Here is a 15414-nt window from a genome sequence, read left to right as displayed (position 1 = left end):
ACCGTACATAAAAATTTTAGGAAAAATTAATTACATTTATATTTCTACTGTAGCCTATTTTTCAATATATTTTTCCCATATCAGTAAATATTTATTTAATATATTTTTCGGACTTTAAATATATTTTCAAATAATAAAAAAAGGTTATTTTAAATAAATTTTTCAGTTTCAATACCAAAATTTACAACTTTGTTTCTTCAGTTTTAACTTCAACATAAAAAAATTAATTGTCAAAAAAGTTAAAAAAATATTTTTTTGGTTTGTGGAAAATAAGAATATATCGGATTGTTAAATGCTACAAAATTGTGAAAAAATATAAATGTTTTGTGCTTGTGAAAAAATTATCTGCAAGTCCTATTATACCGATATTTTCGCGAAAACGTTTTGAAGCATTACGAGAGAATTGAGTTCTCACAAGTGCGTACACAGAACTCGTCTGTGAAGAGAGGAAAATTGTATTGTTGTAGTCCGATTTCTTAGTATTCTTTGTTATTATGTGTTGCACTAATGTGTGTATATCTAGTGATATATAAGATATCAAGCTATTAATTAAAATTTGAATATTCAGTACGTAATTGATACGTGAATGATGAATGACCGACATGGTCTATGTGAAATGTCATCAACGGTTTATTCGCTTTGTTTATGGGATTAAGAAACCAGCCTTAGAATTCGCCATAATGCATTCAATGCCGCATATAACAATATAATCACATTTAGTGTCCAACTTCGAAATATAGGACGTTTTCTCCAGCAAATTTCTATTATCTTCCTTGTTCACTGGAATGCAGAATCCCTCTGTAACATTACAACTCGTAACCATTCAAATTAGCATCGGTATGTATTTCCGACGCTGCCCTAGGATTATATAGTTGCAGCATAGGTGCACACACAAGAGAATATTTTAGTTGTTTAAATATTAAAACTTCTTAAAGTGAACGCTTTTTCGATGTTAAACGCATAAATCGTCAAATTATTAAAGGACCCTCATCAAGAACTGGTACTTGCTTCATTTTATGTTAAATTACAAGTGTGTCATCCCTTATTAGGTCCTTTAAGTTTTCTGATATGTATCGACAAAAAACACATATACACCATAATATTGAGTAAAACGACATGTCAAAATTTTTAAATTAAATTAAAAATATTATAGTATAGATATAAAATGCAATAAAACTTACTGAAAATATTGAAAATTGAAGATTGTTTGATCCCAGCTAGAAAGGATCATATATGATTATATATGAATCATATATGAATTATATATGGACCATATATATTCATATATGTTCTTATCCAAAAAATGGCTATAAATGGTCATGTCATATATGGACACATATATGGCATGGCCAATAAGTATGGAAATATATGAAAATATATGGAGATTATGCCGAATTCCGCCAATTTTCGGATATGAACATATATGAAAATATGTATATGCTTCATATATGAATCCATAGATATTTTCCAGCTGGGATTTTTTAAATTTTTTTAGAAAATTTCAAAACGATTCGATTTTTTTGTTTTATTTGAGTTTTACTTTTATTTAAACAATGAAAAAATAAAAACAGAAACAAATTTTAAGTCAAAACATGAAAATAGTTTAAATTTTTCTTTGAATTTTTTCAATTTGAAGTTTCATTTTATTCCAAGTCTGATAATGTAAAAACAAAATATTTTTTCTATTTGATTTTAATGATAATCATAGCATTTTTCATTTTATTTTGTTTTGACAGTATGAAAAAAAGTTAAAGGACTTATCACACAGTGTGTAGGCAGCTTAATGGAACATACAAATATTATCCTCAATAGACACGTAGAAAAATCCATTTATCAAATCCAAGGTGGTAAAAAATTTATATTATCGTAATTGCTGTAAAACATAAAAATTTTCATAATTTTCTCGTTTAAACGACAACATTTGCAGCACAATCTTTCACGAAAACAAGAACTACCGGAGAAGAATACTCTAACAAACTTGCCCTTATACTACCCTCCTTCAGCCATTCCTTGACTTTTTAGTCTACGGTGTGTTAATCGGCAAAAGGCATCCTTCTCCCATTTTGGCATACTGGAACTTCATCACTTAGCATGTGACGCCAAAAGTCGAATATCTCGTTTTTGCCACCATTGAATTTTATTTTTAAATGAATTGTTATTTTATGTTTAGTTTAATGAAATACTATTTTATTATACAACTTTATTATATTTTATTATACAACTTTAATATACAACTATGTACCAAGCATCAAACAATACAATAGTACGATCTTTACCAACGATGTTTGTTGTAAGGTACTTTGGTGACATGGGTATAAAAGGCGAGTCGCTGTGAAATTCAGTTTAGTCTGCTTTCTGCTGGCCAAGTGGTAAGAACAACTCGACGTTAGCGACGAGTAGTGTGAACTAATTGGTCATAGTAAAAAAGCAACTAGTGGGAACCCAGTGATACATACAGAGGTTATACCTCTACCTTGTAACACTCTTGCCCAGCACACACTTCGACGTTAGCGACGAGGTGTAGACGAGTCCCAATAGTGGCTTGTTAATTTAGTTCAACGGTGTCGTGGCCAGGAGATTATATCTCATCACTGGATGTTACATTGGTATCCGTGGCTCTCCACCCAATCAGCTGGTGTTACTCCTTAAATTGAGTATTTGTTAAAAATAATAAATAAAGTGATACGACGTATAACGTACAAAGAGAACTGTGTTTTAATCCTACTTAATACGATAACAACACGACTCTGGATTCTGCTGAGACTCTCCCGGCAACCAGCGGAAAAGCGTGTCGATACAAGTATAACTTTCATCTTAACTGGGAATGTGTTCGGCTTTACTGGTATGTAGTCATCCAACGTTCTCATAATCTCCTTGATCATAAATTGGGGGACTTAAACTCCATTGAAGCTCACTGTCATATTAATGCTCAAAAAGCATTCATTTTCCGATCTTATGAGATTCCAATTCGACATCACCAGAGCTAAAAATAATTCATTCCTCAAGCAACTTATGTCACTTACCTTATCAAGTTGGATTGGTGATTGTACCAATAGAAACAAAACATTTGAAACAAAGTAAAACCCACGGCAATCTAAACATACAAAATAAAATACACAAAAAAGAAACAAGTCCGAATGTGTAGTCGGGCATAGCCGACCATATGATACCTTACATCAGTCAGTATGTTAAAAATTGGAACTGTTTAAAAAAATAAAGCATTTAATTTATTTTTTAATTTTATTACGGAATATTTGTTTACTTATTTTTGGAAAAAAGAGACTTTTTACAAGAGGGCTCAAAGGGGAGTAGCGGAAAATATGGGCCTATTCTTATAAATGTTGGTAAAGAAATTCATGTCTACTTCAAAGTTATTTATGTAGAATTTATGTGTTTCATTATTGTTTATATGTGAATGCTGATCTTCAAGTCATTTTCTGAAGGGAGTTTGTATGGGGGATAGGGTGAAATGAGGTCGCTTATTTAATAAAGCATGAACAAAATGTTTGCTTATAGAAGGATTTTGCTGATTTTAAATAGGAAACTTCTCGAAAGCATGTTTGAAAGAATTATTGAAGATTTGGATCCCAACTCCTAGTTTACACCATAATTTTCAAAACATTAATTGTCTTCGTCCCTCTGTAGACGTAAATCTCACAACGAATATGTTCACTATCCATCCTTTGAATATTTAGCATGTTAACTCACCTACCAGCAATCTTAGCTCACTAGCGCCATCTATTATTCATTATTATTTATTATTATTCTCCATACAATTTACGTGAGGCGATTGTTGTTGATTATGGTTAAACGTTGGAACTCTGGACACTTTTTCACACACTAGTGTTATCTATCTATGGAAAGGATTTTGACGGATACTATATCTATATGATAATTGATTCATTCCGACCGAGTACACTCCTCGCCACTTGAATATCACATATATAATTTTTCTTTTTCAAAGCTTATATTTTTGGATCTGGAATTTCTGAAAACATGTTTTTTCCCTTCATTGTTATATTTTTTGTTCTGAATAAAATGTGATACGAATGGTTGTCATATCTGTAATATTTTATTTTATACATATTTTTTTTATAAATTAACCGAAAAAGCTATTGTTAAAAATTCGTCACTTAAATAGAATATCCCCCCGAAAAAGTGATTTTAAAGCAACTTTTTTAATTAAAACTTATTGATTTAGATTACTTACAACGATATAAATAAAATTAAGCTATTCTAGTAATGTGTTGAACCTCATTGGTTGACTAACACTTCACAAATCCTATTTGAAAGTGATTCATATAGCTTGACCATGTAATTCAGTTTGACTTCTTTAATTGCATAGATTAGTTCAGGAATTGTTGAATACTGCTTTCAAGACTCATAAACTTTTCGGGTATTTCCACAAGTTTTCTATAATGTTTAAGTCTGGTGAATATGGAGGCCAGCTCAACCATTCAACATTTTGGAACTTTATATAAGATTTAGGATCCAAGGGCTAGGTCCATATAGGTCATTAAAAAACGAAAAAACCTTTTTTATTAACCCAATGTAGTTCTTAGCATTTATTCATGAGCTTAAAAACTGATGCTCGATGCCACCAACACTGCTGGACCTAGCGTTATCAACAAAAGTCGTACTTTGATCTAAAACTAATCAGTTAAGAAATAATATCATGAGTAATTAGTGGTGAAGTAGTCAGAACATAGAATCAGCTACCAAAAGAGTCGAAGTTCAAAATCAGTTTGCTGCATGCATAGCACCTTCAATTTTTTATTAAAAAGAATTTTAACTCCCATTTTGGTCCGATTTTCCACATCGTTGATCCATAGTTCCACATAGTTAATAGTAGTTTTTGTAAAATATAACAAAAATATTTAAAAATCGAGATTTTTTTAAAGGTTGTCTGAATTTTTTACTCATATTTCTAAAACTCTTTATGCGATATTACTGATTTTCAATACCAAACTGTAACAGATAATAACGAATGTTTTTCGTAAACGTGTTTTATATAGACATACAGACGGACATTGCTAAATCGACTCAGAATTTCATAAGGATAAAAAATATATTGTTGGCCAGATGAATATTTCTTAGTGTTACACACGGAATGACAATCTCATATACAACCACTGATGGTGGTGGAAGGAATAATACATACGAAAATAGAAATTACATAATTATTAATTGAACACTTACTGTTTAATAATACAACACTTATCATTGTGATCCAGAAAAAGACGTTCTGCCAGTTTGAGGAATCCAAAATAGCAAGTATAACTGTGATGATAAAAATTGCCAACTCAAACAATATACTGTACACTATCCGTTTGGTAAGGTCACCACTAAAAATATAAAGTATTTATTTATATATTAAATTCACAAAATTGTTAATACTCAGCGAAATCAAATACCCAGCAAAAATAAAACGAAGTACTTCCAAAATAATAACATTTATCACAAATCACAAAAATAGCATTAAGAGAATTTATTTACTTTCTATGGAAGTGATGTTTATTAACTTCCAATGAAGCGAATATAATCCAAATTTTTTAAAAATTAAAGGTATAATATCTGTGCTGAAATTTTTTAAATTAAATCCATTTTAATTTAGAGTTAATTGATAAATGCGTGAGTTTAATTTATTTATCTTAATATTTAAGTCAAGTTATATTTTATAATACTACAATTACACTTTCTAATAACTTCCAAAAAAAGAGCATACAAATTACTTCCTAAGAATGACTTCAGATGTAGTGAATTTGAAATCAAATAAAAGGAACATCCTTCCTATGACAAGTCTGTGTTAAAATCATCACTTCACCAGGTCTTTTTCAGTACTTCCATGGAGTAAATTCTATTTCTTTTTCGCTTCTTTGGAAGTTCTTTTTTTGCTGGGTACATACACAAACAAGTAATTGCTTTATATATGGCAGAGCCGAATATAATATTAGAATAAATGAATCTTATACGGGAAGAAAAAATTTCGAAATCTTGTTCGTCTAAACCCTACAAAATGATTCGACTTTCCAGATATTGAGAAAGCCAAAATTTGAGCTCGATTAAAAGAAGTTTACGCGTGCCGCTCGTCACTCGGAGTTTGAAAAGTTTGGCCAAGAAGCTAACATATAAAGCTATAACTCCAGAACGGTAAATAGTAGAAACACGCTTAGTACTTCAAAACGAAGCAAATATTGTACTTCAAATCTAATTTTTTACATAAAATCAAGGTTGGCAACCGTTGCTAAGTTATCGTTACCGCTAAAATATGTTGTAAAAGAAATATATTTAAAGAAGCAAATATTGTATTTCGTTTTATATACAAATTTTCATTTTGAAATAATGAAATAAAAAAAAACTTTGTTAAATACACATTAAAATAAAAAAGCCTTTATTAAAATCACTAAAATACCGATACCGAAATGAGTCGAAATACCGATAACACTAAAATATCGATACCGAAATACCTCTAAAATATCGACACCGAAATGAGTTAAAATACCGATAACGCTAAATCAATGAATGAAAAATATAATATAATAATAATAAAACATAGACAACACATTATACCCTACACCACTTTAGTGGGGAGGGTATATTGCGTTTGTGCTGATGTTTGTAACATACAAAAATATTCGTCCTATACCCACCTTAAAGTATACCAATCGGCATAGAATCATTTTCTGAGTCGATTAAGACATGTCCGTCCGTCTGGCTGGCTGTCCATGTAAACCTTGTGCGCAAGGTACAGGTCGCAATTTTCAAGATAATTGGATGAAATTTGGCACACACGCTTTTTTTGGCCCAAGGACGAAGCCTATTGAAAATGGTTAAAATCGGTCCATTATTTCGACTAGCCCCCATACAACCGTACCTCCCAAATAGGGCCTTTTGGCTTATAATTAACTTAAATGATCCATTATGTTAACAAAAGTCGACAAAACTTAGTTTTATAGAACTTTAAATGACACTACCGATTTTTGTAATGATCGGGCTTCATTTAACCCTATCCCCCATACAAACTCCCCTTCAGAAAATCACTTAAAGGTCAAAATTCACTTACAAACACTAATAACACTTTTAAATTCTATATAAATAATATTGAAGAAGACTTAACTCCCCCTACCAACATTTTTAAGGATAGGGCCATATATTGCCCTACTCCCATTTGGGCCCTCTTAAAAAATCTCTTTTTTTGCCAAAAAAAAGTAAAAATATTCCGAAATAAAGTTAAAAAAAAAACAAATCAAATGCTTAATTTTTTTAAATAATCCCCATTTTTAACATACATACTGAGTGGTGTAGGGAATCATATGGTCGGCTACGCCCGACTATACATTGATACTTGTTTTAGCTTCGTTTTGTAGTACTAAGCCTGTTTCTACTATTTATCATTCCAGAGTTATAGCTTCATATGTTAGCTTTTTGGCCTAAAAATGGATTTTTTCAAACTTTGAGCGACAAGCGGCACGTGTTTACGTTTATTAATCGAGCTCAATTTTCGGCTATCTCAATATCTGGAAAGGGGAATCATTTTGTGGGGTTAAGATGAACAAGATTCCAATTTTGCGGTCCCTCTAATACCCATACTTAAAATAACGACAAAAAAATAATTACATTCTTTCCTCCTTATTCATAAAAAGAAATTTCATTTATAAATAGTGTTGTCAATTATTCGTATTTAAAATTATTCGAATATAAATTTACAATATTTTTTTCATTAGAGTAGATGTATCCGCTTAGGTCTAAAGTTTGATATCTTATAGTGACAGATGTTATTTTTTACATTTTCAAGGTGAGAGACAGAATCCAAAAGTGGTACTAAAATATATATTATATAAAACGATTCGTTTTGTATAATATCATTTACGTCAACATGTTTAACTTGGGTTGTTGAAGGAAGCGTTGATCAATAAGTTTAAATAGCACCAAGCAAATATAAAAATCATAAGAAATTAACTTACACAAAGTTTTATCCAACACTGCATGTAGAAGGCCTTCTGCATACATGTTGTTTTTGAAGATCGACAATTGTTGGATAATTTTTCATTCTTCTTTTTGCTTTGTAAAGTATTAAATTTAGGGAAATTTAATAATTAATTACTATGGTAATATCGTAGATAGTAAAACTTAATGGTATACGCACAATCGGGATGAACTACGAATGTCGTTTAGTGCAGCGAACTGCTTGACAAAAATTTTGCGGCAATTTCATGATCAAATTGCACTATTAAATAATATTTTTTATTTAAAATATAACAAACTGCACGAAATTGTATTTATTTATTAATTTTCAAAACAATTTTGGTTTACATACTAAATGTGCTGACCTTATTTCTAAATAATATTATATTTAATTTTAAAAACTTATTGAATATATTTTTCTTTTGAATATGAAAGAAAACTACTCCGACCGAACTCAAAATTTTGTTCGGTACCGAACACTGAACTCGAACTTCGGTAAATTTGAAAGTTCGGCCGAATCCGAACTTTGTTCGGTTTTTAAAGTTCGGTGAACACGAACATTTTTGATAAATATCTAATAACAAACTATTTTGTGAAATGCATATATCTTAATACCTTTATTTTTGGGTTTTAAACGATTCATTGACAATGATATAATTTTCTGTAATAATGATTGTAGTCTAAACATATTATCGTTATTGTAACAATTTTAAAATATCATATTATGATTACCGTCAAAATATTTCATCATGATATTTTTGTATTTATCATAAAATTGAAAATCATTTTCATATTATGATCCAAGGTGATCAAAATTTCGTTTTAAATATGTATTGAAATCAAAATAGATTATTTCGAATAAAAATATATATAATATAAAGATAATATATAGAGTCCGACCGAACTCGAAATTTCATTCGGTACCAAACACCGAACACGAACTTCGATAAATTTGAACTGGAACTTTGTGCGGTTTTCAAGTTTCGGTAAACAAGAACTTTTTTCTTAAATGAAAAATGCATTTATGATTAAAAAGTAATAAATTTATAACATTTAAAACCAAAATATGAACATGCGGAAGATCTTTAATTAGCAATTGAGTCAATTATCAAAATTTCCTTTTAAATATGTGTATAATTAAAATTAATCTTATTGAATTAGTAAAATTAAAGTTTCTAAAAAAATAAAAATATAATATAAATATAATATACCTAAAATACTTAACACAATTCGCAAATTTTAATTTGCCGACTTATATGAAATTTTGGTTCATAAAAAATTAAGTATAATTTCATAAAAATACTAGTATTTTAAAGCATGTGAACGTTAGTTATTTTCTAAAGAGACCCCTTATATGGAAGATATGTCCAAATGTAAACCGATTTTGTCCATTCTGAATACCAATCAAAATGCAAGAATAGTTTAGATCCTATCGTTCTTTTAAGAGACTGGCAGACATGTCTAGATCGATTGAGAATAAGGACATAAAAACTTTCAATGTTACAAATGATATCAAAGATATATAGTCGAAACTAGATAATTCAAATTAAATGTTTCACTTTTCTTAACTTTTTAATCACTTTCTGGTTAACTGGTTTCCAAATCAGCTGAAAAAACAAACAGTTAAAAAGGCGGTTTGTACCTATGTATATCGGAAATTTGTTGTACGGCCAGGATGTATGATAACTTCTGTAAACAAATTTTCAGCATTTTTAAAACTTTTTGATGATGTAAAAATATGATAAATAAACATTTTATACAAAGTTCGGTGTTCGGTCAAAATTTTGCCGAATACTAGCCGAACTTCACTTTTTATTGAACGTTCGGTCGGACACTAAAAACTATTTAATGTGCAATATTCGCATAACACTGTTGGTTTTTTCGGCCGATTTAAAAAACTGTTATGATTAAAAAGCTAAGAGAAGAGAAAAATTTGAAATTTTGGCCATGCAGGTGTTTTTTCTCATCCATGTAACTTAGCAAAATGTGTCCCAAATAGTTTAGATAGCTATTTATGCAATCTTTCGAAAAAAATTAAAAAAATTTAATAAGATATTTTTTATTTTTTTTTTAAATCAAAAACATTTTTGACTTTTTTTTGCAAAATGGGCCCTTCTTAATTTTTTAAGAAAGCTTAAGTCTTTTCCTAAGCGAGCTTAGTGGGATGCGAATGGAATATCTATCGAAAAAAATATTTTGTAACTCAAGATTTAAAATTTTTGATTTTTTTGGCAAAATCAAAAACTTTGTTCACTTTTCTAAAAAAATAGACCCATTTTTTATTTTTTTTTTTTTTGCTCAGAAGAAAGCTGTTTTCCGTTAACACCTTTTTGTCGCTTAGTGGAATGCGAGTGGGATATCTGTAAAAAAATGTTTTGTAACTCAAGACATACAATTTTTTACTTTTTTTTAAAATCAAAAACCTTTTTGACTTTTTTCATGTAGTAAATAACTACTGTGAATATAGTTGCTTGGTCATTATTGAAGTGGAATGCTTGTATGGTATCCTGAAGAACATATTTATAGTTCTCTGCGAAATCAAGAAGTTGTAGCATTAGGGCACATATTCAATTTAAGGCAATCGCGGTAATGGTATAAATCTTCTGATGAATCATCTTTTAAGTAATTTAAGTTGATTTCCTTCAACATCAATTTAACATTTTCATGGTAAATATAAACACATACTGTGTGAGTTCCGCTGCTTCCTGCCAAAACGCAATGTTTTGGCCTCAGTTGTGTAAATTTTGTGAATCCAATTTTGACATCCTCGTATTCAGATTTTGCGAATGTTGCGAATATTTCATTCAGGTTACAGAGAACCATTCTCTTCTGCATTTGTACTTTCTTGCCATCGATTCGTACAGACATCCAGTCTTTCGTACCTGTCATTAGGCGACTCATATCATCTCGCTGATAAAACTAAGTTATTAGAGATTTAGTATCGCACTCCAATGTTTTTCCCTTCTTTTTGTTTGGGAGTGTGAGAATCCCATGCTCAGCAACCAACTGTTTAGCAATTCTTGCTTATCGTTGAGTCGTTCCAAACTCAGTCATTGTTTTGCAGAACTCCATGTTCTTGGAGCAAGCGTGAGAAGTTGAATTCTTTCAGCTTCACTCTGTGACGTTTTGTATTTCTCTTTTATTTGTTCAAGAACTTCTACTGCATCCTTAAGGTATTGGTTTCGACACTCATCAACAGTTGTGTCTTCATTCTCGGAATTACTTTTGTCTTCATCTGGAATAACTTCAACGCAAGGCTCATTACTATTCAAATTCGGTAATTCGTTCAACTTTCCGAGCTCTTCCCTGCATGATCCACAAATTTTCAATCGTTTTGACAGCGTAGGGAATTTTTTAAAAGCCGTCGGAAATATTTCGCATATCTGATGATCTGTGCTTCATTTTTTAAAGGGATTAAAACAAAAAGACGAATAAATTTCATTTTCAACCTTAGCCTTTTTTAGAAATCGTAGACATTTTGAATTTTGTAAATAACACACGTCTTAACTTTAACGCTGTTTCTAAAAAACTGATTTCCGTATGTCTTCAGAATGACAATAAATAGTTTTTAAGATCATATAGGTAGTACGTTTTAATGAATGAGTCTAAAATCTTTTATTAGGGTCAAGAAGGGCTTACATACTAAAGTACCTAGTTTAACCAAATGTTACAAATAATAAAAATAAACCACCATATAAATAATCTACCTGTCAACTTCTACCTATCCTCCCACTTCTTAAAGTCAAATGTCATAAAATAATAAATAAACTGGTACTTCGGAGAAGAGCCATAAAATATTTCCACTTGATTCCAAAAATTTGTTTATAGGGCACCTGATATTTTAACAATGAAAATCACGTGTGCTGAAAACTACCTCTAGGATTGACTAAAAAGCCGCAAGATACAAAACTCACCAAATTTTGGGGATGGAAAATTAATAGGGGTTGGCCTCATATTGCACCCCTCCAGTGGCTTTTATCGGTTAGTTGTTGTGGTTTTTAAGGTTTTAGAAACACTTACACACAAATATGAAAAAAATAAATTTAAAAACATTTGTCTTGAGTTACACAACATTTATTTTGATAGATATCCCACTCGCATTCCACTAAGCGACCAAAAAGGTTTTAAAGGAAAAGACCTAAGGTTAGGTTAGGTATTCAGGCTGCAAAGACGCACACTTGGGTCCTGTTGGTCCCTTTGTGATACCTGTAAAGATAGTAAAATATAAAAGAAAGAGAGTAAATTGAGAGGTCTGTCCTTGTGGACTGGCGAGTGCCTTAATTATGGCTAGTGTTGCGAATCTTTTGTTTTATAATAATATATTCAATAGATATTATTCATCTTTTCTTATTTTGAAATAACGTTGGTTATTTTAATTTACATTTGCTTACATATATCATACCTACCTTTTGTTACATCCCTACATTACATATTTTATTTATGCATAGATTTGGCTGCACTTATCTATTATAGCTTCTGAATAGCTATAAACTTTCAGAAGAGAAACAAATTAATTCGGGTTTTTGAATTTCCTGTTTAATGCTTAAATTGAAATTAGAGTGTCAAGACATAATTGGTATTGTTGGTAAACCTATAGTCGATCACGTGCAAAAAAAAAATCGTAAAATATTATTCAAATCTTCAAATTTTCCATTCGTTTCATAAAAATAAAATTTGAAGTAAAATTAAAACGATTGGCCTATTCGGTCATATTAAATACTTTTAAACTTTTTCTGGAAAAAAATTTCATAAGACAAAAAGCACGAGAAATAAGGTAAAAACATATAGTATTTCGATACAACTTCAGTTTACGTAACGTAAGTAAAATATTATTTCGGGACACGAGGTCCCAGAATATATATACTTTATGGGGTCTTAGATCAATATTTCGATGTGTTACACACGGAATGACAAAATCAATATATCCCCCATCTTTTTAGATGGTGGGTATAAAAATGATAAAACATAATAATTTATTAATTAATAAATACGCTTATATATAATTAAAAGGCTCTCTTTACATAAAGAGTTTCTGTATTGATGTCTATTGACATTTTCCTACGGATTTTTCATTGACCCTCTTGGTAGTGTTTTAATACATGAGACCTCTAGCTATAATCCAGAGCCGCTATTAAAATGATTCCTGGACTGTAAATACTCTCTTAAATGAATTTTTACTACATAAAAACGATTAAAATAAGTGGACTATTAGTTCCTTATTGTTTTGACTCTCATGGTCTTTGTCACACTAAATGATTTATAATTTCTTCCAGCTTTCGAAGAGTTTACCGTTGATGACCTGTACTGCAGACTTCTGGAATTGAAATCCAGAACGGTTACGGGCCATTTCAGGGTATCATACTAGGACTAAATGAAATTACTAAGGCTATTGCTTCTTACTCTAGTGGTCTATTATATTGTGTGTAGGTTTTCATACACAATATCATTACCCTATTTTTAATAACATGTGTTATTTCTCTGTGATTAGATGTAATTTTTGTTTGTTATTTAGTAAAAATCTCATTTTCAGAAACATATCGTCATGAATCGCTGAATGGCCATTGCAACGATCATCATATCGATATTTTGCTACAAACCAGAAATAACATTAAATAACTTTTATCATCAGCCACAAATGTAAGTCAATTTTATTCAAGTATTTACCATATTTCGCTTTATTTTCGTACCTAATTATGAAAACCCAAACTTAACTAAATTTACAAAATATTAAATTAATTTTCTATTACAAAATATCAAAAATTTAAATTCTTTAATTTTTTTTAAACTAATACTTAATTTTATTATAAGCCTTGATAGCAAAATGTATTAAATATTAAATTTTTTTTTCTTCGTTTTTGTAAGATAAATCATGAATTGCTAAATCACGAAAATAAAAGGGAATGCATTTAAAAGTTATTGAAATGAAATAATACCTGTTACATTATTTAAAAGGGACAATTTTATTAAAAGTGTAGGGTGTTTAAATTGTCATAGGCGTGTTACTAAATGTAATGTTAGGGAAGGGAACAACTGCACCCCTTGAGAGAAAACCACCACTCTCAAATTTTTTTTTTGTATTCGAGTTAATGCTCTAATTTTTTTTGGCTTTTAATTTATATTGGCATGTATTTGCTATGATTGCACGTATCCATTGGGGTACAGAACAACGCCTTTGATCATCTGAGTTGGTCGGTTCATCTTTTATTTACATGCCAAAAGTACTTAGCTGTGGATATTTTCATTAGAATTAAACGTGCAACACTAGGTGGTCCTAAAACCAGTTACTGTGCCTGATGAAGGCATTTATATTATCCAGTCCTAGGCTGGATAGTTCTGACAAATCATCAAATAGTCGTTTTCCCAGATATACGGTTCGAGTATCTGCTAGTGCAGGGCATTGACAGAGAAGATGTTCAATAGATTCTTCCTCCTCTTCGTCTTGACAACTTCTACAGAAGTCGTTGTGGGGAATTCCAAGTCTTCTTGCATGGTTTCCCAATAAGATATGCCCCGTAATGGCAGCAACCAGGTTGCTGATATGAGGGCGGTTTAGTTGCAGAAGATATGACGTGCGTTTTCTGTCCAAATTTGGCCATATCTTCCTGGTATTGATACAAATTGGTTCATTTCGCCATCTTGTCTGAGAAATTTCATAGAACTTTCCATCTATTATGGTCATGCAGGCTTTTAGCGGTATTATAAGGATTGCTATCCTTCTTAGTACCTTATCAAGAAGTATACAATTTGAGTTGTTGTCCAGTGCTTTCCACCAGCCCCGTAAAACAGAATAGGTTTAATAACCGCTTCATGGATCCAATTTACCAGTTTAGGATTTAGTCCCCATCTTCTGCCAATGGCCTTCTTGCAAATGTACATTGCCATTAAGGCTTTATTTACCCTGGCTGTGATGTTCTCTTTCCATGATAGTTTACTATCAAGTATCACCCCTAGGTATTTCGCACTGTTCGAAAGTGAGAGTACGACTCCGTTTAGTCGAGGTAGGGTAAAATTTCCGATCTTGTATTTCCTGGTGTAGAGTACAAGTTCGGTTTTACTAGGGTTTACGCTCAAACCAGCTCCATGAGATATCGTATTCAGATGGAAACCTGATACTGCCACCGCAACGTCATCCGCATATGCGACAGTCTTGTATCTTTGGGTGTCCAATTTCATTAGTAGGCTGTTTATATCCACATTCCATAAAAGTGGTGATAGGACTCCACCTTGAGGTGTACTCCTGATTGCCATTCTTTAAATACATGCCATTCCCATATATTGAAGAAGGTCTTTTATGAATTTAATCAATGATGTCTCAATACCAAGCTCTAGAGCTGATATGATGAAGTCGGGTTTGACGTTGTTAAAGGCACCTTCTATGTCCAGAAAGGCCACTAACGTGTATTCACCAAATTCCAAGGACTTTTCTATATGTCCAACTAATGAGTGTAG

The 15414-nt window shown here is 31.0% G+C and overlaps 2 long non-coding RNA genes across 2 annotated transcripts; one reads left to right on the top strand and one right to left on the bottom strand.

Moving 5' to 3' along the window:
* Window positions 1-290: 290 nt before the first annotated feature.
* Window positions 291-2056, top strand: LOC124419456. Its single transcript, XR_006940622.1, has 3 exons — window positions 291-837; window positions 1737-1844; window positions 1928-2056. It is a non-coding gene; the product is annotated as an uncharacterized LOC124419456 (long non-coding RNA).
* Window positions 2057-4050: 1994 nt separating this feature from the next.
* Window positions 4051-5183, bottom strand: LOC124419457. Its single transcript, XR_006940623.1, has 2 exons — window positions 4720-5183; window positions 4051-4652 (listed from the first exon to the last, which is right to left on the bottom strand). It is a non-coding gene; the product is annotated as an uncharacterized LOC124419457 (long non-coding RNA).
* Window positions 5184-15414: the final 10231 nt, after the last annotated feature.

This window comes from Lucilia cuprina, chromosome 4 (genome assembly GCF_022045245.1).
Source record: "Lucilia cuprina isolate Lc7/37 chromosome 4, ASM2204524v1, whole genome shotgun sequence".
Classification (NCBI taxonomy): Eukaryota; Metazoa; Arthropoda; class Insecta; order Diptera; family Calliphoridae; genus Lucilia; species Lucilia cuprina.
The sequence above is the reverse complement of the archived record's forward strand: the minus strand, read 5'-3'. Positions and strand labels throughout refer to the sequence as shown.